General features: G+C 52.4%; 3 protein-coding genes across 4 annotated transcripts in view; 2 read left to right on the top strand and 1 right to left on the bottom strand.

The window, feature by feature from the left end:
* Nucleotides 1-2,569, bottom strand: part of LOC149449066 (endogenous murine leukemia virus Env polyprotein from Emv-2 locus-like) — a 190,881-nt gene extending 188,312 nt beyond the window's left edge. For both annotated transcript variants that reach the window (XM_089693854.1, XM_089693853.1), the window contains exon 1: nt 2,365-2,569. The gene's annotated coding sequence lies outside the window, so the exon portion shown is untranslated. The remainder of the gene's footprint in view (nt 1-2,364) is intronic.
* Nucleotides 1-26,601, top strand: part of LOC149449065 (uncharacterized) — a 74,054-nt gene that overhangs the window by 31,011 nt on the left and 16,442 nt on the right. The window lies entirely within an intron of this gene.
* Nucleotides 15,819-26,601, top strand: part of LOC149449063 (uncharacterized) — a 128,750-nt gene continuing 117,967 nt past the window's right edge. Inside the window, exon 1 of the mRNA XM_089693861.1 lies at nt 15,819-15,911. The gene's annotated coding sequence lies outside the window, so the exon portion shown is untranslated. The remainder of the gene's footprint in view (nt 15,912-26,601) is intronic.

The following is a 26,601-nucleotide window of genomic DNA, read 5'->3' as shown; positions in this document are numbered from 1 at the left end:
TCCCCCATACACAACCCTCCTCAGCTTCTCACCCCTCCCCCATACACAACCCTCCTCAGCTTCTCACCCCTCCCCCATACACATCCCTCCTCAGCTTCTCACCCCTCCGCCATACACATCCCTCCTCAGCTTCTCACCCCTCCCCCATACACATCCCTCCCCAGCTTTTTACCCCTCCCCTATACACATCCCCCCCAGCTTCTCAAACCTCTCTCATACACATCCCTCCCAGCTTCTCACCCCTCCCACATATATATATATCCCTTCCCAGCTTCTCACCCCCTCCCCCATTCACCCCTTCTGAGCTTCTCACCCCTCCCCCATACACATCCCTCCCTAACTTCTCACCCTTCCCTAGCTTCTCACCCATCCCCCATATATATCTTCCTTAGCTTCTTGCCCCTCCCCCATACACAGCTGTAATGCAACCGACCCAGACTGCGCTTGAGTACTTCTGTTAGAATACCACTTCCCCGTCCGAACACCGACCACAGACACCACAGCCGACCATACAAGACTAGACACCAGTCCTGAAGTAAACCAGGAGGTAGACTACTTTATTTGAACACAGATACAAGATATATACACACCGCGGACAGTCCCCCCTCCCTGCATAATGACCCTGGGCGGGGCAATCTACATTTATTATGTGATAGGTTAGTGTAGCGCTACAAACATAAGAGCATAATAAAAAACATATAATAATAGACACAATATGAATGGCACACATCTCATAGTGCAATAAGGTGACCATGTGATGATAAAACAGAATAGATGTGAACATATGTGGCCCAAGCCCCACTCAGTAATGTGAGAAGTGAGTACTATATAGGTATGAGAAGTGAGTACACAAAGAAAATGCAATAAAGGTGATCACATGATAAACTTCAAGTGATGGTCGTCACGATCCTGACGAAGTCACATGACGGTGACGCAACGCATAGATACGTGGTGAAGCAGCATCCGGTCCGCGGTGACATACTTCCGGTACGGCCGCCATCTTAGCCTACCTTGAATGTGAATAGGAAACCCATGCAGTACACCCATACATCCCTATGGAATGGTGGCTTCTTATACAGCATGTGAGTTTACAACTTTACTTTTTTAATAAAAGCACCTATTGTATGGCTTTATATGCTCTGAGAGATTCTTCCTGTGCTTTTATCACCCGGTTGAGAGGTTTATCCTGCTGAGACCAGGAGCCAGTGTACCCTGATTACTTACCTTACCGCATGAGATGTCCATGGGAGACTTGCTGGTGATTTCTGCAATTTTGGATCAAGATCCTGAGTGATCTTAAAGCCGTACAGGCCCTTTGGGCTGCTGAGTGGAGGTGAGGGGGCAATTTAGCCACAGGAGGAGAGTCGCTCACCATCACTTGACGTTTATCGTGTGATCACCTTTATTGCATTTTCTACTGCTTTGAGCTTGAGCACCACCTTATAGCCTAATGAACGTTTATACAGCGATGTGACTCCACTTGAAGCTTACTGTGTTCTCACCTACATTGTGTTCTAACTGTCTTCAGCTGAGCGCCATCATATCGTGTGATGTACTTTGTGTACGCACTTATCATACCTATATAGTACTCACTTCTCACATTACTGAGTGGGGCTTGGGCCACATATGTTCACATCTATTCTGTTTTATCATCACATGGTCACCTTATTGCACTATGAGATGTGTGCCATTCATATTGTGTCTATTATTATATGTTTTTTATGATGCTCTTATGTTTGTAGCGCTGCACTAACCTATCACATGATATTGATCTTTTGACTGTTGGGTACCAGTTTGAGTGCTAGCCGCTTAGTATTTGAGGGACTCCATTGAGCGCAGGAGGATTATATATACAGTATTGAATCTACATTAACAGGAGACACAAAAGGTATTCAAACTTCACACCAGCAGACAGTCCCATCAGGAGGGAGGGCCGCTGAAGACCCCCCCCCCCCCCACCAACCAATACACACAAACACATACATCCCATAATAGTTTGCTCCCAAGCCAGACAAACAATAGAACAATGAGATGCAACCACACGGCATTAAACAATGAACAACCTCCCACCCCCCCTAGACATGTCTACACAATATCAGGACATCTCACCCTGCACCCCTAACAGGCACAGGGTGACTTACACATAAGAGGGATATGGGGAGCTGAGACAGGGGTCTCCCCACCTCTCCAAAGTAAGCTGGGTTCCATGGGCCCCCCACCCAAAGTGACTCCCATCACATATCTCCCCTTTTGGCAGGGGACCCCAAACAGGTTGACTCTGAAGTTAGTCTGTACTTCCAGTCCCCCAATGCCAGCACCGACACAGTACCCCAAACAAATTGTCCCAAACATAGCAATACTCACTCAGCCAACCTCTGCCTCTCTCGTAGAACATACCCGCCGCTGGGGAGAAGTACGGACTGGTCCTTCTCCCTGAAGTCCTCTCAGCCACTGGAGAGAAGACAGGGTGGCTGGGCCAACTGCATCATGCTGTGGGGGATCTGGGCCGACTGCCCAGCATCCCTGGGGTATCCAGGTGGTGACTGTATTCTCATCCACTCTGACTTGATGGACATCCCCCAGTGTTCACAAAGTAAGGCGGACATCCTCCTGTCCCAATGCCAGACCCTTTTCTGGGGTTGTGTCAGTGGAGACCAAAGTCCCATCCATGGACATCAGCTCATGCAGTTGTGAGGCGCCGATTGCATCCTCTTCCTGTAGCTCCTGCGGTGCTGATTGTTGTGGGCAGAGGTCAACCACGCCATGTCCTGATGACAGCTCTTCTGCTGGAGGCGCGATGGCTGGTTCCTCCTCCGCAGAAAAGTCAATCAAATCCCCAGTCTCTGGAACTGGTATCTGGGAATAGGCATTTGCCATCTCCTGTCCGTGGAACCCAGAAGATGTTACCAGTGCTGGGCAGAGGCTAGCAGAGCTCTGCCCTTTAGTCAGCACTTCAGGTTTGGGGACGGCAATCTCTGGAATTTCCACTGCCGATTCTTGGGCATGCTGCTGAACATGTTTTAGCAGTTGCCTGTATGCCCTTTCCAGATCCTGTTCTTTCATCAGTAGGTATTCTAGTTCTGGTTCAAGCTCTGAGACTCCTGTGAGACCGAACATAGCCTCTCTGTCTTCTTGCAGGTCCTCAAGGGTAGGTTCTCCTTCATTGCCAAACACAAAATGATTTGTAAGGCTCTCCCACAGCAATCCAGGACCACCAAAGTCCTATCCCTCCAGAGAGCATTCTGTTGTCACTCCTAAATATTTCTGCTTTTCATGCCATTACAGAGACCGATATCGGTTGTCCAGCTCTATCTCCTGCTGGACCAGCCTGTCCAATTCAGTCACCCATTGCTCCTGGGGTCGCTCTCCCAGGAATGGCATCCGTAACTTCCGATGGTCCCTGGCCCATTCCCCTGTGCTTGGATAGCATTTGCCCTTGTCCATACCAGCAACCTGGAGAGCTCCACTCTAAAGCACCACCTGAATCCGCTGTCTGAGCTCCAGGTACTCATCCGCAGACACAGTCCTGGGGTATTCTGCAAGAACGATCCGCAGCAGCCCCGGGAACTCTGATGCCAGGTCCACATCTCCACTGGGGTGACCGACATCTACTTTCCTGATCTTGAATCCCGGTAGTGGTTTGGACGTGTTCACAGCCAGGAAGCACAACCTTGCCACCAATGTAACGGAACCGACCCAGACTGTGCTTGAGTACTTCCGTTAGACTACCGCTTCCCCGTCCGAACACCGACCACAGACACCACAGCCGACCATACAAGACTAGACGACACCAGTCCTGAAGTAAACCAGGAGGTAGACTAGTTGATTTGAACAAATATACACTCGGGACAATCCCCCCCCCTCCTTGTATAATGACACAGGGCGGGGCAATCTACATTTAGTAACAAGAGACACCAGCATATTGATCTGTCTATAGCAGGGACAGGAGCCGGGACCAGGAATAGGAGATCCACCTGACTTACCCGTGTGCTCTGACATGGAGAAGATCCCATGCTGGCCCTATGGTGGCCGTGTGTTCAGGATGGAGACCGACAATCACAGGATCGTCTGGAAGCCGATCTAAAATGGCTGAAAGGAGGAAAGTGTTCCCGGGACAGGAAGTGACACAGACAGGAAGTGACTCCAGACAGATTTATACAGAGGCTGCAGCATGGAGAGCAGACACTAGATGGTGCTGATCCACAAATAGCTGAATAGCATAAAACAGGGGAAAAAACTGAAAAACAAAAGACGATGGCGGCTCCTAAACTTCTATTGTCAATGTATGCACAGTTATCACATTACAGTGGATTAGATCTCCCTCCATTTTGTTGTAGCCCGCCTGTCCTTCCTCCGGCGGCCATTTTCCCTTAGTCTAATACAATATTCGTACAGTTATCACATTGCAGTGGATTAGATCTCCCTCCTCCATTTTGTTGTAGCCCGCCTGTCCCTCCTCTGGTGGCCATTTTCCCTTAGTCTGATATGAATGCTGGCACATTTTGTCCCCTGATATTAGACATTAGCCGGGTGATTGTATACACACAGCAGGCAGATCTCAATCAATGTCACCCACTAGTCTATACTGTCACGGGGTTGGCCAGCCAATCATGTGGCTCCTATTCTGTCCTTCCAATGACCATTCCTAGTACATAGGACTCATCTTCCATACTACATTCATGATACAACAAGATGGAAACTCCCAATATACAGAGAAAATCTCCCATAAAATACATAGAAATCACATCTGCCCTAAAGGGCCATAAACATAAGAAGATTGCCCCCGACGCCCCCAGATTCATCTACAATACTAGCCAAGGTGTCATTGGTCCCCCTAATACACGGATAGCACCCCAATCCTGCATTCATACATGTGACAATACACCATGGATTCCTCCCGCTCTATATTATGTCTCCATACAAATCAGTCGCCATCCAATCCATCCATCTCACAAAAGCTCCAATACCCAGCAAATGTTTCCGTCTCCTCCTAGTAATAACCATGTGATCTCCATGAGAATAAAGCGCCAATTTGTGTCCTTATCCCCTCCCCCTACGCAGGATGTACACCCCTTCATGGCCACGCCTCTTTATGTAACTGACAATTGCGCGGTCCCCTCCCCCTACGCAGGATGTACACCCCTTCATGGCCACGCCTCTTTATGTAACTGACAATTGCGCGGTCGTGCAACGCTGCACCCAAACTAAATATCCGTCCTTTCTTCACACAAATAGAGCTTTCTGTCGGTGGGATGTCATCACCTGCGCGCTTTTTATTTTTCACGCCATAAACAAAAAAAGACCAAAAATTTTGAAGAAAAAAAATTTGTTGTACTTTTGACTATAAAATATATAAAGTAACCTCAAAGTTAGTTATAAATTTCACCAAAATGTCTCCCGCTCCATGTTTATGGGAAAAGGACCCCAATAAGTGGATATTGATTGCTGTGTGTGACCGTTATATCGTCTGCAGACTATGGGGAGATCATGGGGTGTACACAGCTTGTACTTCTCACTGCACAGCACATTTCTGGGGGGCTAAGATACCAGGACACCCCCAATACCAGGACACCCCCAATACCAGGATACCTCCAATACCAGGACACCCCCAAATACCAGGACACCCCCAATACCAGGACACCCCCAATACCAGGATAGGACACCCCCAAATACCAGGACACCCCCAAATACCAGGACAGAACACCCCCAAATACCAGGACACCCCCAAATACCAGGACAGGACACCCCCAAATACCAGGACAACCCCAAATACCAGGACAGGACACCCCCAAATACCAGGACACCCCCAAATACCAGGACACCCCCAAATACCAGGACAGGACAACCCCAATACCAGGACACCCCCAAATACCAGGACAGGACACCCCCGAATACCAGGACACCCCCAAATACCAGGACAGGACACACCCAAATACCAGGACACCCCCAATACCAGGACACCCCCAATACCAGGACAGGACACCCCCAAATACCAGGACACCCCCAAATACCAGGACAAGACAACCCCAAATACCAGGACACCCCCAAATACCAGGACGGGACACCCCCAATACCAGGGCACCCCCAAATACCAGGACAGGACACCCCCGAATATCAGGACACCCCCAAATACCAGGACACCCCCAATACCAGGACACCCCCAAATACCAGGACACCCCCAAATACCAGGACAAGACACCCCCAAATACCAGGACACCCCCAAATACCAGGACAGGACACCCCCAAATACCAGGACACCCCCAAATACCAGGACAGGACACCCCCAAATACCAGGACAGGAGAACCCCCCCAAATACAAGGAAAGGACAAACACCCCCAAATACCAGGACAGGACAAACACCCCCAAATACCAGGACAGGACAAACACCCCCAAATACCAGAGCAGTACAAACACCCCCAAATACCAGGACAGGACAAACACCCCCAAATACCTGGACAGGACAAACACCCCCAAATACCAGGATAGTACAAACACCCCCAAATACCAGGACAAGACAACCCCCCCGATACCAGGATAGTACAAACACCCCCAAATACCAGGATAGAACAAACACCCCCAAATACCAGGACGGTACAAACACCCCCAAATACCAGGACAGGACACCCCCAAATACCAGGACAGTACAAACACCCCCAAATACCAGGACTGTACAAACACTGCCAAATACCAGGACAGTACAAACACCCCCAAATACCAGGACGGTACAAACACCCCCAAATACCAGGATAGTACAAACACCCCCAAATACCAGGATAGTACAAACACCCCCAAATACCAGGATAGTACAAACCCCCCCAAATACCAGGACAGTACAAACCCCCCCAAATACCAGGATAGTACAAACACCCCCAAATACCAGGACAGGACAAACACCCCCAAATACCAGGACAGGACAGTACACACCCCCTGTGATGGGGGGCAGGCAGGACAGGACAAACACCCCCAAATACCAGGACAGGACAAACACCCCCAAATACCAGGACAGGACAGTACACACCCCCTGTGACGGGGAGGGGGGGGCAGGACAGAACACACAGAGCAGATGATAAACACACAAAGCTTTATTGAAAGATGACAATCACTCAATTGGGGTCAGCAGGCAGCGTCTCAGTGCCCAGTGTAGGGGAAGAGCAGGGAGAGGGCCCAAAACAATTGTAATCCGGCCCCAGGGGGCAAAGTCAGAGTCACTGGCAGTTTGTAATCCAAACAGGGAAGAGAAAGGGGGGAGAGTTCATGGACAGTCCATAGGGGAATAAAACGGGTGCAGACACTCACGGGTCCAGCAGGGATGTCCTGGCTCACAGCAGACGACAGCAGGGGGGCGACCCTCCTCAGCACACAGCAACAGTGGGTAATCCGGGCCCCAGAGAATTAGAGTATAGGGGGGCCCACAACAGGCAGTCCTAGCACACAGCAACAGCAGATAATCCGGGCCCCGGAGTATTAGGCAGAGTATAGGGGGGCCCACAGCAGGTAGTCCGAGCACACAGCAGAGCGGATAATCCGGGCCCCGGAGTATTATGGAGAGTATCATGGGGCCCACAGCAGGCAGTCCTGGCACACAGCAGCAGCAGATAATCCGGGCCCCAGAGTATTAGACAGAGTATAGGGGGGCCCACAGCAAAGCAGTCCTAGCACACAGCAGCAGCGGATAATCTGGGCCCCAGAGTATTAGGCAGAGTATCGTGGGGCCCACAGCAAGCAGTCCTAGCAAACAGCAGCAGCGGATAATCCGGGCCCCAGAGTATTAGGCAGAGTATCGTGGAGCCCACAGCAAGCAGTCCTAGCACACAGCAGCGGATAATCCGGGCCCCAGAGTATTAGACAGAGTATAGGGGGGGCCCACAGCAAAGCAGTCCTAGCACACAGCAGCAGCGGATAATCCGGGCCCCAGAGTATTAGGCAGAGTATAGGGGGGCCCACAGTAAAGCAGTCCTAGCACACAGCACCAGCGGATAATCCGGGCCCCAGAGTATTAGACAGAGTATAGGGGGGGCCCACAGCAAAGCAGTCCTAGCACACAGCAGCAGCGGATAATCCGGGCCCCAGAGTATTAGGCAGAGTATCGTGGGCAAACTAAAAAATCTCAGTGCCAATCAAAGAAAGAGTACAATTATGCAGCTGTGCACCAGTGAAAACCACCAATAATGAATAACACAAAAAAAACAGCGCAAAAATTAAATAAAAAACAATCACAAATAAATAAATGTAAAAAATATATATATAATATTTCAAACATAAGTCCTTTTTCCCAATTCCCAAAAGGATTTTCAAGACAATGTTCCAAAATGTGCTTCCACCTGATCACCACGTGACACATCATATTGACCGCACTCACCAGATGGAGGGGAGTAATAAGCCTCATAGGATATAAGGGATCCTATAGCCCCTCAAGAGGAACTCAAATCTCCTTCTTCACCCTGCTTAGATACAGCAATCGACTCCACTCTACTTCTCCATGGAATCCTCAATCATGTGCAAGGAAAGAAAGGCTACATAGTGTAATCCTGCCACTCAATACCATAGAAATCCATAGAATAAGGACACTCACATGTTTCATACAATAACAGGCCTTGTTTAGTAGCCTCAAAGGCTTCAAAGGAACAAGATTCCAAATTGTAAATATAGGGATCTCACGCTTTAAGAATCACTGTAGAGGATGACCAGCTTTCCACCTCTAAGATGGCCGCTTGAACCGCAAAAGACGTTCCAACATCACTTCCGGTATTTGGAACGCACACCTTTGAGGCTACTAAACAAGGCCTGTTATTGTATGAAACATGTGAGTGTCCTTATTCTATGGATTTCTATGGTATTGAGTGGCAGGATTACACTATGTAGCCTTTCTTTCCTTGCACATGATTGAGGATTCCATGGAGAAGTAGAGTGGAGTCGATTGCTGTATCTAAGCAGGGTGAAGAAGGAGATTTGAGTTCCTCTTGAGGGGCTATAGGATCCCTTATATCCTATGAGGCTTATTACTCCCCTCCATCTGGTGAGTGCGGTCAATATGATGTGTCACGTGGTGATCAGGTGGAAGCACATTTTGGAACATTGTCTTGAAAATCCTTTTGGGAATTGGGAAAAAGGACTTATGTTTGAAATATTATATATATATTTTTTACATTTATTTATTTGTGATTGTTTTTTATTTAATTTTTGCGCTGTTTTTTTTGTGTTATTCATTATTGGTGGTTTTCACTGGTGCACAGCTGCATAATTGTACACTTTCTTTGATTGGCGCTGGGATTTTTTAGTTTGGCCACAATACTCTGCCTAATACTCTGGGGCCCGGATTATCCGCTGCTGCTGTGTGCTAGGACTGCTTTGCTGTGGGCCCCCCTATACTCTGCCTAATACTCTGGGGCCCGGATTATCCGCTGGTGCTGTGTGCTAAGACTACCTGTTGTGGGCCCCCCTATACTCTGCCTAATACTCTGGGGCCCGGATTACCTGCTGCTGCTGTGTGCTAGGACTACTTGTTGTGGGCCCCCCTATACTCTGCCTAATACTCTGGGGCCCGGATTATCCGCTGCTGCTGTGTGCTAGGACTGCTTTGCTGTGGGCCCCCCCTATACTCTGCCTAATACTCTGGGGCCCGGATTATCCGCTGCTGCTGTGTGCTAGGACTGCTTTACTGTGGGCCCCCCTATACTCTGTCTAATACTCTGGGGCCCAGATTATCCGCTGCTGCTGTGTGCTAGGACTGCCTGTTGTGGGCCCCCCTATACTCTGCCTAATACTCCGGGGCCCGGATTATCCGCTGCTGCTGTGTGCTAGGACTACCTGTTGTGGGCCCCCCTATACTCTTCCTAATACTCTGGGGCCCGGATTATTTGCTGCTGCTGTGTGCTAGGACTACCTGTTATGGGCCCCCCTATACTCTGTCGAATACTCTGGGGCCCGGATTACCCGCTGTTGCTGTGTGCTAGGACTACCTGTTGTGGGCCCCACAATACTCTGCCTAATACTCTGGGGCCCGGATTATCTGCTGTTGCTGTGTGCTAGGACTACCTGCTGTGGGCCCCATGATACTCTCCCTAATACTCCGGGGCCCGGATTATCCGCTGTTGCTGTGTGCTAGGACTACCTGTTATGGGCCCCCCTATACTCTGTTGAATACTCTGGGGCCCGGATTACCCACTGTTGCTGTGTGCTAGGACTACCTGTTTGTAACGGAACCGGTACCCGACCGCACTTGGGTATATTCCGTTATACTGCAGCTTCCCCTGTCCGAACACCATCCACGGACCACACCCTCGGAATCCCTCAGGAAAATAGACAGACAACCAGCTCTTACTAAAACAGGAAGTCAACTAACTTTATTGTACACAAAACATGTTTTATACAGAGGGCGGGGAAAGACAACCAGGGACAGGAAACACCTCATCACCCCTCCCCATCCAACCAGACACAGAACAATGGGATGCAACCATGTGGCAAAGGACATTGCCCAACCCCCACACCAATACACAAACAGTACATCCCATAATAGTTGGCTGGACAGGGAGACACAGCACAATGGGGGGTAGCACATGGTAAACAGACAATGGACAACACACTATACACAGAACTCAGACATTCACATACACACCCTGTAACCCTTAACAGGCACAGGGTGCCTTAAACATAATGAGGGGGACATGAGCTGACCAAGCGGTCCCCCCACCCCCAAAAGTCACTCCCGTCACATATCTCCCCTTTCGGCAGGAGAGTAACACAGGAGTAGATCCCAGACGGATGTACTCTGAAGTTACTCTGCATCTCCAGTCCCTCAGTGCCGGCACCCACACAGTACCCCATGCAAATTGTCCCACACCAAGCGTTACTCACCCAGCCAACCTCTGCCTCTCCCGTAGAACATACCCGCCGCTGGGGAGAAGTACGGACTGGTCCTTCTCCCGGGAATCCTCTCAGCCGCTGGGGAGAAGACAGGGTGGCTGGGCCTCCTTCATCCTTCTGTGGGGGATCTGGGCCGACTGCCCAGCATCCCTGGGGTATCCAGGTGGTGGCTGTAGTTGCTAGGCAAAGGCCAGCGGCGCTCTGCCCTGTTGCCAGCTCTTCTGCTGAGGACCCCACATCTGCTCCGGCTAACTGTAGGGGAGGGAGGCCGGCTTCCTCCCCTCCCAGACTTTGGATCTGCTGCTGGGATGGAATTCCACTGTCACTGTCCCCCTGGTGCACAGATTCTGGCCTGGGAGGGAAAACAGTTTCCTCCACTCTGGCTGACTGTGGGGAAGGGAGGACAACAACCTCCTCTCCCTTCTCACCCTGGGCCTCTGAAACTACCACAGGCATGGGACAGAGGTCCTGGACCCTCTGTCCGGTTGTCAGCACTTCAGCTGGCGGCTCCCCGGCTGGTTCCTCCTCAGAAAAAAAATCAATCAAATCCCCAGCCTCTGGAACTGGGGTTTGGGGATCGGAGCTCACCATCTCCTGTCCGTGGAACTCAGGAGACGTTACCAGTGCTGGGCAGAGTTCAGTACTGTTTGGCCCTGTTGCCAGGTCTACTGCTGGTTCCTCCTCAGCTGAGAGGTCTATCAGATCCCCAGTCTCTGGAATTTCCACTGATGACTCTTGGGCATGCTGCCGAACATATCCTAGCAGTTGCCTGTATGCCCTTTCCAGGTGCAGTTCTTTCATCAGCAGGTATTGCAGATCTGGCTCAAGCTCTGAGACCCCTCTGAGACCAAACATAGCCTCTCTGCCTTCCCGCAACTCCTCCAGAGTAGGTTCTCCTCTATCGCCAAACACAAAAAGGTCTGTAAGGCTCTCCCACAGCAATCCAGGCCCACCAAAGTCAAGTCCCTCAGGAGAGCACTCTGTGGACACCCCTAAATATTCCTGCTCTGCGTACCACTGCAGAGCCCGATATCTATTGTCCAGTTGTATCTCCTGCTGGACCAGCCTGTCCAACTCAGCCAACCATTGCTCCTGGGGTCGCTCTCCCAGGAATGGCATCCGTAGCTTCCGATGGTCCCTGGCCCGTTCCCCTGGGGTTGGGTAGCACTTGCCTTTGTCCATACCAGCAGCCTGGACCGCTCCTCTCCAAAGCACCTCCCAAATCCGCTGCCTGAGCTCCAGGTACTGATCCGTAGACACAGTCCTGGGGTATGTTGCAAGGATGATCTGCAGCAGCCCTGGGAACTCTGATGCCAGGTCCATATCTCCACTGGGGTGACTGACGTCTTTTCCTGCTCTTGAATCCCGGTGGTGGTTTGGATGTGTTTACAGCTGGAAGCACAATCCCACCGCTTGCCACCAATGTAACGGAACCGGTACCCGACCGCACTTGGGTATATTCCGTTATACTGCAGCTTCCCCTGTCCGAACACCATCCACGGACCACACCCTCGGAATCCCTCAGGAAAATAGACAGACAACCAGCTCTTACTAAAACAGGAAGTCAACTAACTTTATTGTACACAAAACATGTTTTATACAGAGGGCGGGGAAAGACAACCAGGGACAGGAAACACCTCATCACCCCTCCCCATCCAACCAGACACAGAACAATGGGATGCAACCATGTGGCAAAGGACATTGCCCAACCCCCACACCAATACACAAACAGTACATCCCATAATAGTTGGCTGGACAGGGAGACACAGCACAATGGGGGGTAGCACATGGTAAACAGACAATGGACAACACACTATACACAGAACTCAGACATTCACATACACACCCTGTAACCCTTAACAGGCACAGGGTGCCTTAAACATAATGAGGGGGACATGAGCTGACCAAGCGGTCCCCCCACCCCCAAAAGTCACTCCCGTCACACTGTTGTGGGCCCCCCTATACTCTGCCTAATACTCTGGGGCCCGGATTACCCGCTGTTGCTGTGTGCTGAGGAGGGTCGCCCCCTGCTGTCGTCTGCTGTGAGCCAGGACATCCCTGCTGGACCCGTGAGTGTCTGCACCCGTTTTATTCCCCTATGGACTGTCCATGAACTCTCCCCCCTTTCTCTTCCCTGTTTGGATTACAAACTGCCAGAGACTCTGACTTTGCCCCCTGGGGCCGGATTACAATTGTTTTGGGCCCTCTCCCTGCTCTTCCCCTACACTGGGCACTGAGACGCTACCTGCTGACCCCAATTGAGTGATTGTCATCTTTCAATAAAGCTTTGTGTGTTTATCATCTGCTCTGTGTGTTCTGTCCTGCCCCCCCCCCCCCCGTCACAGGGGGTGTGTACTGTCCTGTCCTGGTATTTGGGGGTGTTTGTACTATCCTGCCTACCCCCGTCACAGGGGGTGTGTACTGTCCTGTCCTGGTATTTGGGGGTGTTTGTACTATCCTGCCTACCCCCATCACAGGGGGTGTTTGTCCTGTCCTGCCTACCCCCATCACAGGGGGTGTGTACTGTCCTGTCCTGGTATTTGGGGGTGTTTGTCCTGTCCTGGTATTTGGGGGTGTTTGTCCTGTCCTGGTATTTGGGGTGTTAGTGCTGTCCTGGTATTTGGGGGTGTTTGTCCTGTCCTGGTATTTGGGGGTGTTTGTCCTGTCCTGGTATTTGGGGGTGTTTGTCCTGTCCTGGTATTTGGGGGTGTTTGTCCTGGTATTTGGGGGTGTTTGTACTGTCCTGGTATTTGGGGGTGTTTGTACTGTCCTGGTATTTGGGGGTGTTTGTCCTGTCCTGGTATTTGGTGGTGTTTGTCCTGTCCTGGTATTTGGGGGTGTTTGTCCTGTCCTGCCTACCCCCGTCACAGGGGGTGTGTACTGTCCTGTCCTGGTATTTGGGGGTGTTTGTCCTGTCCTGGTATTTGGGGGTGTTTGTCCTGTCCTGGTATTTGGGGTGTTAGTGCTGTCCTGGTATTTGGGGGTGTTTGTCCTGTCCTGGTATTTGGGGGTGTTTGTACTGTCCTGGTATTTGGGGGTGTTTGTCCTGTCCTGGTATTTGGGGGTGTTTGTCCTGTCCTGGTATTTGGGGTGTTAGTGCTGTCCTGGTATTTGGGGGTGTTTGTCCTGTCCTGGTATTTTGGGGTGTTTGTACTATCCTGGTATTTAGGGGTGTTTGTACTTTCCTGGTATTTGGGGGTGTTTGTACTGTCCTGGTATTTGGGGGTGTTTATACTGCTCTGGTATTTGGGGGTGTTTGTACCGTCCTGGTATTTGGGGGTGTTTGTCCTGTCCTGGCATTTGGGGGTGTCCCATCCTGGTTTTGGGGTAGTCCTGTCCTGGTATTGGGGGGTGTCCTGGTATTGGGAGTGTCCTGGTATTTGGGGGTGTCCTGGTATTGGGGGTGTCCTGGTATTTGGGGGTGTCCTGGTATTGGGGGTGTCCTGGTATTTGGGGGTTTCGTGGTATTGGGGGTGTCCTGGTATTTGGGGGTGTCCTGGTATTGGGGGTGTCCTGTCCTGGTATTGGGGGTGTCCTGGTATTGGGGGTGTCCTGGTATCTTAGCCCCCCAGAAATGTGCTGTGCAGTGAGAAGTACAAGCTGTGTACACCCCATGATCTCCCCATAGTCTGCAGACGATATAACGGTCACACACAGCAATCAATATCCACTTATTGGGGTCCTTTTCCCATAAACATGGAGCGGGAGACATTTTGGTGAAATTTATAACTAACTTTGAGGTTACTTTATATATTTTATAGCTGAAAGTACAAAATATTGTTTTTCTTCAAAATTTTTGGTCTTTTTTTGTTTATGGCGTGAAAAATAAAAAGCGCACAGGTGATGACATCCCACCGACAGAAAGCTCTATTTGTGTGAAGAAAGGACGGATATTTAGTTTGGGTGCAGCGTTGCACGACAGCAAAATTGTCAGTTACATAAAGAGGCGTGGCCATGAAGGGGTGTACATCCTGCGTAGGGGGAGGGGATAAGGACACAAATGGGCGCTTTATTCTCATGGAGATCACATGGTTATTACTAGGAGGAGACGGAAACATTTGCTGGGTATTGGAGCTTTTGTGAGATGGATGGATTGGATGGCGACTGATTTGTATGGAGACATAATATAGAGCGGGAGGAATCCATGGTGTATTGTCACATGTATGAATGCAGGATTGGGGTACTATCCGTGTATTAGGGGGACCAATGACACCTTGGCTAGTATTGTAGATGAATGTGGGGGCGTCGAGGGCAATCTTCTTATGTTTATGGCCCTTTAGGGCAGATGTGATTTCTATGTATTTTATGGGAGATTTTCTCTGTATATTGGGAGTTTCCATCTTGTTGTATCATGAATGTAGTATGGAAGATGAGTCCTATGTACTAGGAATGGTCATTGGAAGGACAGAATAGGAGCCACATGATTGGCTGGCCAACCCCGTGACAGTATAGACTAGTGGGTGACATTGATTGAGATCTGCCCGCTGTGTGTATACAATCACCCGGCTAATGTCTAATATCAGGGGACAAAATGTGCCAGCATTCATATCAGACTAAGGGAAAATGGCCGCCAGAGGAGGGACAGGCGGGCTACAACAAAATGGAGGAGGGAGATCTAATCCACTGTAATGTGATAACTGTATGAATATTGTATTAGACTAAGGGAAAATGGCCACCAGAGGAAGGACAGGCGGGCTACAACAAAATGGAGGGAGATCTAATCCACTGTAATGTGATAACTGTGCATACATTGACAATAGAAGTTTAGGAGCCGCCATCGTCTTTTGTTTTTCAGTTTTTTCCCGTTTTATGCTATTCAGCTATTTGTGGATCAGCACCATCTAGTGTCTGCTCTCCATGCTGCAGCCTCTGTATAAATCTGTCTGGAGTCACTTCCTGTCTGTGTCACTTCCTGTCCCGGGAACACTTTCCTCCTCTCAGCCATTTTAGATCGGCTTCCAGACGATCCTGTGATTGTCGGTCTCCATCCTGAACACACGGCCACCATAGGGCCAGCATGGGATCTTCTCCATGTCAGAGCACACGGGTAAGTCAGGTGGATCTCCTATTCCTGGTCCCGGCTCCTGTCCCTGCTATAGACAGATCAATATGCTGGTGTCTCTTGTTACTAAATGTAGATTGCCCCGCCCTGTGTCATTATACAAGGAGGGGGGGATTGTCCCGAGTGTATATTTGTTCAAATCAACTAGTCTACCTCCTGGTTTACTTCAGGACTGGTGTCTAGTCTTGTATGGTCGGCTGTGGTGTCTGTGGTCGGTGTTCGGACGGGGAAGCGGTAGTCTAACGGAAGTCCTCATGAGCAGTCTGGGTCGGTTCCGTTACATTGGTGGCAAGGTTGTGCTTCCTGGCTGTGAACACGTCCAAACCACTACCGGGATTCAAGATCAGGAAGGTAGATGTCGGTCACCCCAGTGGAGATGTGGACCTGGCATCAGAGTTCCCGGGGCTGCTGCGGATCGTTCTTGCAGCATACCCCAGGACTGTGTCTGCGGATGAGTACCTGGAGCTCAGGCAGTGGATTCAGGTGGTGCTTTAGAGTGAAGCTCTCCAGGTTGCTGGTATGGACAAGGGCAAATGCTATCCAACCACAGCGGAACGGGCCAGGGACCATAGGAAGGTATGGATGCCATTCCTGGGAGAGCGACCCCAGGAGCAATGGGTGACTGAATTGGACAGGCTGGTCCAGCAGGAGATAAAGCTGGACAACCGATATCGGTCTCTGTAATGGCACGAAAAGCAGAAATATTTAGGAGTGACAACAGAGTGCTCTCCAGAGGGATAGGACTTTGGTGGTCCTGGATTGCTGTGGGAGAGCCTTACAAATCATTTTGTGTTTGGCAATGAAGGAGAACCTACCCTGGAGGACCTGCAAGAAGACAGAGAGGCTATGTTCGGTCTCACAGTAGTCTCAGAGCTTGAACCAGATCTGGAATACCTACTGATGAAAGAACAGGATCTGGAAAGGGCATACAGGCAACTGCTAAAACATGTTCAGCAGCATGCCCAAGAATCGGCAGTGGAAATTCCAGAGATTGCCGTCCCCAAACCTGAAGTGCTGACTAAAGGGCAGAGCTCTGCTAGCCGCTGCCCAGCACTGGTAACATCTTCTGGGTTCCACGGACAGGAGATGGCAAATGCCTATTCCCAGATACCAGTGCCAGAGACTGGGGATTTGATTGACTTTTCTGCGGAGGAGGATCCAGTCATCGCACCTCCAGCAGAAGAGCTGTCATCAGGACATGGCGTGGTTGACCTCTGCCCACAACAATCAGCACCGCAGGAGCTACAGGAAGAGGATGCAATCGGCACCTCACAACTGCATGAGCTGATGTCCGTGGATGGGACTTTGGTCTCCACTGACACAACCCCAGAAAAGGGTCTGGCATTGGGACAAGAGGATGTCAGCCTTACTTTGCGAACACTGGGGGATGTCCATCAAGTCAGAGTGGATGAGAATACAGTCACCACCTGGATACCCCAGGGATGCTGGGCAGTCGGCCCAGATCCCCCACAGCATGATGGAGTCGGCCCAGCCACCCTGTCTTCTCTCCAGTGGCTGAGAGGACTTCAGGGAGAAGGACCAGTCCGTACTTCTCCCCAGTGGCAGATATGTTCTACGAGAGAGGCAGAGGTTGGCTGAGTGAGTATTGCTATGTTTGGGACAATTTGTTTGGGGTACTGTGTGGGTGCTGGCATTGGGGGACTGGAAGTACAGACTAACTTCAGAGTCAACCTGTTTGGGGTCCCCTGCCAAAAGGGGAGATATGTGATGGGAGTCACTTTGGGTGGGGGGCCCATGGAACCCAGCTTACTTTGGAGAGGTGGGAAGACCCCTGTCTAAGCTCTCCATATTCCTCTTATGTGTAAGTCACCCTGTGCCTGTTAGGGGTGCAGGGTGAGATGTCCTGATATTGTGTAGACATGTCTAGGGGGGGTGGGAGGTTGTTCATTGTTTAATGCCATGTGGTTGCATCCCATTGTTCTATTGTTTGTCTGGCTTGGGAGCAAACTATTATGGGATGTATGTGTTTGTGTGTATTGGTTGGTGGGGGGGGTCTTCAGCGGCCCTCCCTCCTGATGGGACGGTCTGCTGGTGTGAAGTTTGAATACCTTTTGTGTCTCCTGTTAATAAATGTAGATTCAATACTGTATATATAATCCTCCTGCGCTCAATGGAGTCCCTCAAATACTAAGCGGCTAGCACTCAAACTGGTACCCAACAGTCAAAAGATCAATATCATGTGATAGGTTAGTGCAGCGCTACAAACATAAGAGCATAATAAATAACATATAATAATAGACACAATATGAATGGCACACATCTCATAGTGCAATAAGGTGACCATGTGATGATAAAACAGAATAGATGTGAACATATGTGGCCCAAGCCCCACTCAGTAATGTGAGAAGTGACTACTATATAGGTATGATAAGTGAGTACACAAAGTACATCACACGATATGATGGCGCTCAGCTGAAGACAGTTAGAACACAATGTAGGTGAGAACACAGTAAGCTTCAAGTGGAGTCACATCGCTGTATAAACGTTCATTAGGCTATAAGGTGGTGCTCAAGCTCAAAGCAGTAGAAAATGCAATAAAGGTGATCACACGATAAACGTCAAGTGATGGTGAGCGACTCTCCTCCTGTGGCTAAATTGCCCCCTCACCTCCACTCAGCAGCCCAAAGGGCCTGTACGGCTTTAAGATCACTCAGGATCTTGATCCAAAATTGCAGAAATCACCAGCAAGTCTCCCATGGACATCTCATCCGGTAAGGTAAGTAATCAGGGTACACTGGCTCCTGGTCTCAGCAGGATAAACCTCTCAACCGGGTGATAAAAGCACAGGAAGAATCTCTCAGGGCATATAAAGCCATACAATAGGTGCTTTTATTAAAAAAGTCAAGTTGTAAACTCACATGCTGTATAAGAAGCCACCATTCCATAGGGATGTATGGGTGTACTGCATGGGTTTCCTATTCACATTCAAGGTAGGCTAAGATGGCGGCCGTACCAGAAGTACGTCACCGCGGACCGGATGCTGCGTCACCACGTATCTATGCGTTGCGTCACCGTCATGTGACTTCGTCAGGATCGTGACGACCATCACTTGAAGTTTATCATGTGATCACCTTTATTGCATTTTCTTTGTGTACTCACTTATCATACCTATATAGTACTCACTTCTCACATTACTGAGTGGGGCTTGGGCCACATATGTTCACATCTATTCTGTTTTATCATCACATGGTCACCTTATTGCACTATGAGATGTGTGCCATTCATATTGTGTCTATTATTATATGTTTTTTATTATGCTGTTATGTTTGTAGCGCTACACTAACCTATCACACAATAAATGTAGATTGCCCCACCCAGGGTCATTATGCAGGGAGGGGGGACTGTCCGCGGGGTGCATATATCTTGTATCTATGTTCAAATAAAGTAGTCTACCTCCTGGTTTACTTCAGGACTGGTGTCGTCTAGTCTTGTATGGTCGGCTGTGGTGTCTGTGGTCGGTGTTCAGACGGGGAAGTGGTATTCTAACAGAAGTACTCAAGCGCAGTCTGGGTCAGTTCCGTTACAGCTGTGTATGGGGGAGGGGCAAGAAGCTAAGGAAGATATATATGGGGGATGGGTGAGAAGTTAGGGAGGGATGTGTATGGGGGAGGGGTGAGAAGCTCAGAAGGGGTGTATGGGGGAGGGGTGAGAAGCTGGGAAGGGATATATATGGGGGAGGGGTGAGAAGCTGGGAGGGATGTGTATGAGAGAGGTTTGAGAAGCTGGGGGGATGTGTATAGGGGAGGGGTGAGAAGCTGGGGGGATGTGTATAGGGGAGGGGTGAGAAGCTGGGGGGATGTATATAGGGGAGGAGTGAGAAGTTTGGGACGGATGTGTATGGGGGAGAGGTGAGAAGCTGGGGAGGGATGTGTATGGGGGAGGGGTGAGAAGCTGGGGACAGATGTGTATGGGGGAGGGGTGAGAAGCTGGGAAGGGATGTGTATGGGGGAGGGGTGAGAAGCTGGGGACGGATGTGTATGGGGGAGGGGCGAGAAGCTGAGGAGGGATGTGTATGGGGGGGGGCGAGAAGCTGAGGAGGGATGTGTATGGGGGAGGGGTGAAAAGCTGGGGAAGGATGTGTATGGGGGAGGGGTGAGAAGCTGGGGAAGGATGTGTATGGGGGAGGGGTGAGAATATCCCTACATCTCCCCCTCATTGCTATCATCTCCCTACTACTGCTCTCATCACCTCCCCAAAATGCCTCTTCCACTCATTCTTATCATTTTCCTCTCCTCCGTTCCCAAAATCCATTCACTATATCCCTCTACTCCTCCCACACAATTGTATATTGTGTCCTCACTGCTTCCTTCGCTCCTCTACGGCACCCACCACCTCCTCCTATTACTCCACTCTCCCACTGACCCCAACACCTCCACTAGTAGTTTCTCACGCTCCTGCACATCCCGCTCCCATGCCACCTTTCTCACCCTTCTCCTCCTCCTAGCCGCGGGAGACATCTCCCTGAATCCTGGCCCTCCACCACCTCCCTCACCCACACAACACCCTCCCGCCTCCACGTCCTGCCCCAACCCCCACAACTTAGTATCTGTTCCCCTGCTCCCTAAAATCTCCCCCCCCATTTTCATGTGCACTCCTAAACGCCCGATCGGTGTGCAACAAGCTCACCGCCATCCACGACCTCTTTGTTTCCCGCTCCCTCAACCTCCTAGCGATCACAGAAACCTGGATCCAGCCCACTGATTCTACCTCCCTTGCTGCACTCTCCTACGTAGGTCTTACCTGGACCCTCTCACCCAGACCCAACGGTCGTAAAGGTGGTGGGGTTGGTCTGCTCCAGTCACTGCAGAGCACCTTCTGAGTCCGCTCCAGCCCTGGCACACTGATCACACCAAAACCCTCAAACGACACAGTCGTGCCCTGGAGCGACTATGGCGCAAAACCAAATCCCAACAAGCCTTCACCCGCTACAAATCTGCCTTCCACACCTACACCTCCTCCCTCCACGCAGCCAAACAAGCCTACTTCCTGACCCTCATCAAGGCCCTCTCCTCCAATCCTTGCTGACTCTTCTCCACCTTCAACTCTCTACTCTCGCCACCCCACCTCCACCCAGCACCTCACTCACTGCCCTTGAGATTGCCAATCACTTCAAAAACAAGATTGACACAATTCGCAAGGACATCGCCGCAACTCACACGCCCTCTCAACCCGTCCCCTCTCACACAGCTACCCCCTCATCCCCCCTCTCCCTCAACATAACCCACAGGGACTTTGTCGCTTTTCAAACTCCCTCCAACCCCCTTCCCCCTCACTCAACTACCCCCTCTCCCACGGCCCCACCACTGCTCTGACCTCCACTTCCACCCCACCCTACATTCCTCATACTTAAGCCCCCCCAACACTCCGCACCTTTGACCTTACTACCATCGAGGAAGTCTCCAAGATCCTCTCTGATGCCCGCCTCACCACCTGCCCCCTCGACCCTATCCCCTCACAACTCCTACGACCTCCCTCCCCCTCCATTCTACGCTCACTCACCCACATCTTTAATCTCTCCCTCTCCTCCGGCACTTTCCCCTCCCCTCTGAAACATGCACACATCACCCCCATACTTAAAAAGCCCTCCCTGGACCCCATTGACCCGAACAACCTCAGACCCATCTCCCTGCTCCCATTTAAATCTAAACTCCTCGAGGGCCTAGTCTACACCCGCCTAAGCTCTCACCTCAATGACAACAACCTCCACGATCCCCTACAGTCCGGCTTCCTTCCCCTACACTCCACCGAACCTGCCTTACTCAAACTCTCCAACGACCTGCTAACCGCCAAAGCTAATGGCCACTATTCAGTGCTCCTACTCCTTGACCTCTCTGCAGCCTTCGATACAGTCGACCACCCCCTCCTCCTCAAAAAACTACACTCCCTCAGCCTCAGAGATTCTGCTCTCTCTTGGCTCTCATCTTACCTGTCACAACGCTCTTTCAGCGTTACCTATAATGCTACCACCTCCCCCCTCACTCCCCCTCTCTGTTGGGGTCCCTCAAGGCTCTGTTCTCAGGCCCCTTCTCTTCTCCATCTATACCTCCTCCCTTGGCCAACTCATACACTCTCACGGCTTCAACTACCACCTCTATGCCGACGACACACAAATCTATCTCTCAACCCCCCACCTCACCCCCTCGGTCTCCGCCTGAATCACACACCTACTGAGCGACATATCTGACTGGATGTCACTCCACTTCCTTAAACTGAACCTCTCTAAAACTGGGCTCCTAGTCTTCCCCCCAGCTCGGACACCACCCCCCATTGACTTCTCCGTCACATCCAACAACGCCACCATCAAACCCGCCCCGCAGGCCAGAGTACTTGGTGTCATGCTGGACTCCAACCTATCCTTCTAGCCCCAAGTCCAATCTTTAACAAACTCGTGCAGACTCCACCTCCGCAACATGCAGACTCCACCTCCGCAACATCGCCAAAATCCGCACGTTCCTAACCCCAGAAACCACTAAACAGCTCATCCACTCCCTCATCATATCACGACTCGACTACTGCAACTCCCTCCTCACTGGCCTGCCTCGCCGCTGGCTATCCCTGCTTCAGTCCATCCTGAATACGGCTGCCAGACTCATTGACCGCTCCATCTCCGCCACCCCCCTCTGCCAATCCCTCCACTGGCCTCCACCCCCCTCTGCCAATCCCTCCACTGGCCTCCACTCAGTGTCCGCCACCCCCCTCTGCCAATCCCTCCACTGGCTTCCGATTGCACAACGGATCAAATTCAAAATCCTAACACTGACGTACAAAGCCGTCCACCATACTGCCCCGAACTACATCACTGACCTAATATCCAAGTACCGCCCAACACGCACACTCCGCTCCTCACAAGACCTCCTTCTCTCTAGTTCCCTGGTCTCCTCCTCCCATGCCCGCCTCCAGGACTTCTCCAGGGTGTCACCCATCCTCTGGAACTTCCTGCTGCAACCCATCAGATTATCACCTACTGTCCTCTCCTTTAGGCACACCCTGAAAACCCATCTCTTCAGGGAAGCCTACCCCACCCCCTGCTAACTTGCCGACCTCCTCCACTCTTCCTACTACTCCATCCCCCACAGCTATCTCCTCCTGTACCACCATCCCCCCCTCCTAGATTGTAAGCTCCAAGGATCAGGGCCCTCAATCCCCTCATGTTTTGCATTGTATTGGTATTGTTCTGTCACATGTTCTGTCCCCCTTTGTAATGTACAGCGCTGAGCCAACTATCGGGGCTTTATAAATCCTGTATAATAATAATAATAATCTGGGGAAGGATGTGTATGGGGGAGGGGCGAGAAGCTGAGGAGGGATGTGTATGGGGGAGGGGTAAGAAGCTGAGGAGGGATGTGTATGGGGGAGGGGCGAGAAGCTGGGGAGGGGCGAGAAGCTGAGGAGGGATGTGTGTGGGGGAGGGGCGAGAAGCTGAGGAGGGATGTGTGTGGGGGAGGGGCGAGAAGATGAGGAGGGATGTGTGTGGGGGAGGGGCGAGAAGCTGAGGAGGGACGTGTGTGGGGGAGGGGCGAGAAACTGAGGAGGGACGTGTGTGGGGGAGGGGCGAGAAGCTGAGGAGGGACGTGTGTGGGGGAAAGGCGAGAAGCTGAGGAGGGACGCGTATGGGGGAGGGGCGAGAAGCTGGGGAGGGACGCGTATGGGGGAGGGGCGAGAAGCTGGGGAGGGATGCGTATGGGGGAGGGGCGAGAAGCTGGAAAGGGATGCGTATGGGGGAGGGGCGAGAAGCTCGGGAGGGATGCGTATGGGGGAGGGGCGAGAAGCTGGGGAGGGATGCGTATGGGGGAGGGGCGAGAAGCTGGGGAGGGATGCGTATGGGGGAGGGGCAAGAAGCTGGGGAGGGATGCGTATGGGGGAGGGGCGAGAAGCTGGGGAGGGATGTGTATGGGGGAGGGATATGTATGGGGGAGGGGTGAGAAGCTGAGGAGGGATGCGTATGGGGGAGGGGCGAGAAGCTAAGGAGGGATGCATATGGGGGAGGGGCGAGAAGCTGGGGAGGGATGCGTATGGGGGAGGGGCGAGAAGCTGGGGAGGGATGCGTATGGGGGAAGGGCGAGAAGCTGGGGAGGGATGCGTATGGGGGAGGGGCGAGAAGCTGGAAAGGGATGCGTATGGGGGAGGGGCGAAAAGCTCGGGAGGGATGCGTATGGGGGAGGGGCGAGAAGCTAGGGAGGGATGCGTATGGGGGAGGGGCGAGAAGCTGGGGAGGGATGTGTATGGGGGAGGGGCGAGAAGCTGGAAAGGGATGCGTATGGGGGAGGGGCGAGAAGCTGGGGAGGGATGCGTATGGGGGAGGGGCGAGAAGCTAGGGAGGGATGCGTATGGGGGAGGGGTGAGAAGCTGGGGAGGGATGTGTATGGGGGAGGGATGTGTATGGGGGAGGGGTGAGAAGCTGGGGAGGGATGTGTATGGGGGAGGGGTGATAAGCTGGGGAGGGATGTGTATGGGGGAGGGGTGAGAAGCTGGGGAGGGATGTGTATGGGGGAGGGGTGAGAAGCTGGGGAGGGATGTGTATGGGGGAGGGGTGAGAAGCTGGGGAGGGATGTGTATGGGGGAGGGGTGAGAAGCTGGGGAGGGATGTGTATGGGGGAGGGGTGAGAAGCTGGGGAGGGATGTGTATGAGGGAGGGGTGAGAAGCTGAGGAGGGATGTGTATGGGGGAGGGGCGAGAAGCTGAGGAGGGATGTGTATGGGGGAGGGATGTGTATGGGGGAGGGGTGAGAAGCTGGGGAGGGATGTGTATGGGGGAGGGGTGAGAAGCTGAGGAGGGATGTGTATGGGGGAGGGGCGAGAAGCTGAGGAGGGATGTGTATGGGGGAGGGGCGAGAAGCTGAGGAGGGATGTGTATGGGGGAGGGGCGAGAAGCTGAGGAGGGATGTGTATGGGGGAGGGGCGAGAAGCTGAGGAGGGATGTGTATGGGGGAGGGGTGAGAAGCTGGGGAGGGATGTGTATGGGGGAGGGGTGAGGAGCTGGGGAGGGATGTGTATGGGGGAGGGGTGAGGAGCTGGGGAGGGATGTGTATGGGGGAGGGGTGAGAAGCTGGGGAGGGATGTGTATGGGGGAGGGATGTGTATGGGGGAGGGGTGAGGAGCTGGGGAGGGATGTGTATGGGGGAGGGGTGAGAAGCTGGGGAGGGATGTGTATGGGGGAGGGATGTGTATGGGGGAGGGGTGAGGAGCTGGGGAGGGATGTGTATGGGGGAGGGGTGAGGAGCTGGGGAGGGATGTGTATGGGGGAGGGGTGAGGAGCTGGGGAGGGATGTGTATGGGGGAGGGGTGAGAAGCTGGGGAGGGATGTGTATGGGGGAGGGATGTGTATGGGGGAGGGGTGAGGAGCTGGGGAGGGATGTGTATGGGGGAGGGGTGAGAAGCTGGGGAGGGATGTGTATGGGGGAGGGATGTGTATGGGGGAGGGGTGAGAAGCTGGGGAGGGAAGTGTATGGGGGAGGGGTGAGAAGCTGGGGAGGGATGTGTATGGGGGAGGGGTGAGAAGCTGGGGAGGGATGTGTATGGGGGAGGGGTGAGAAGCTGGGGAGGGATGTGTATGGGGGAGGGGTGAGAAGCTAAGCTGGGAGGGATGTGTATGGGGGAGGGGTGAGAAGCTGGGGAGGGATGTGTATGGGGGAGGGGTGAGAAGCTGGGGAGGGATGTGTATGGGGGAGGTGTGAGAAGCAGGGGAGGGATGTGTATGGGGGAGGGGTGAGAAGCTGAGGAGGGATGTGTATGGGGGAGGGGTGAGAAGCTGGGGAGGGATGTGTATGGGGGAGGGGTGAGAAGCTGGGGAGGGATGTGTATGGGGGAGGGGTGAGAAGCTGAGGAGGGATGTGTATGGGGGAGGGGTGAGAAGCTGAGGAGGGATGTGTATGGGGGAGGGGTGAGAAGCTGAGGAGGGATGTGTATGGGGGAGGGGTGAGAAGCTGGGGAGGGATGTGTATGGGGGAGGGGTGAGAAGCTGAGGAGGGATGTGTATGGGGGAGGGCTGAGAAGCTGAGGAGGGATGTTTATGGGGGGAGGGGCGAGAAGCTGGGGAGGGATGTGTATGGGGGAGGGGCGAGAAGCTGGGGAGGGATGTGTATGGGGGAGGGGCGAGAAGCTGGGGAGGGATGTGTATGGGGGAGGGGCGAGAAGCTGGGGAGGGATGTGTATGGGGGAGGGGCGAGAAGCTGAGGAGGGATGTGTATGGGGGAGGGGCGAGGAGCTGGGGAGGGATGTGTATGGGGGAGGGGCGAGAAGCTGGGGAGGGATGTGTATGGGGGAGGGGTGAGAAGCTGAGGAGGGATGTGTATGGGGGAGGGGTGAGAAGCTGAGGAGGGATGTGTATGGGGGAGGGGTGAGAAGCTGGGGAGGGATGTGTATGGGGGAGGGGTGAGAAGCTGGGGAGGGATGTGTATGGGGGAGGGGTGAGAAGCTGAGGAGGGATGTGTATGGGGGAGGGGTGAGAAGCTGAGGAGGGATGTGTATGGGGGAGGGGCGAGAAGCTGGGGAGGGATGTGTATGGGGGAGGGGTGAGAAGCTGGGGAGGGATGTGTATGGGGGAGGGGCGAGAAGCTGGGGAGGGATGTGTATGGGGGAGGGGTGAGAAGCTGGGGAGGGATGTGTATGGTATCTATACTCCCACTGTGAGAGTACCAGAAATGATACTATAGAGT

The sequence above is a fragment of the Staurois parvus genome, unplaced genomic scaffold (genome assembly GCF_062004578.1).
Source record: "Staurois parvus isolate SC_StPar_1 unplaced genomic scaffold, SC_StPar_1.0 ptg000638l, whole genome shotgun sequence".
Classification (NCBI taxonomy): Eukaryota; Metazoa; Chordata; class Amphibia; order Anura; family Ranidae; genus Staurois; species Staurois parvus.
The sequence above is the reverse complement of the archived record's forward strand: the minus strand, read 5'-3'. Positions and strand labels throughout refer to the sequence as shown.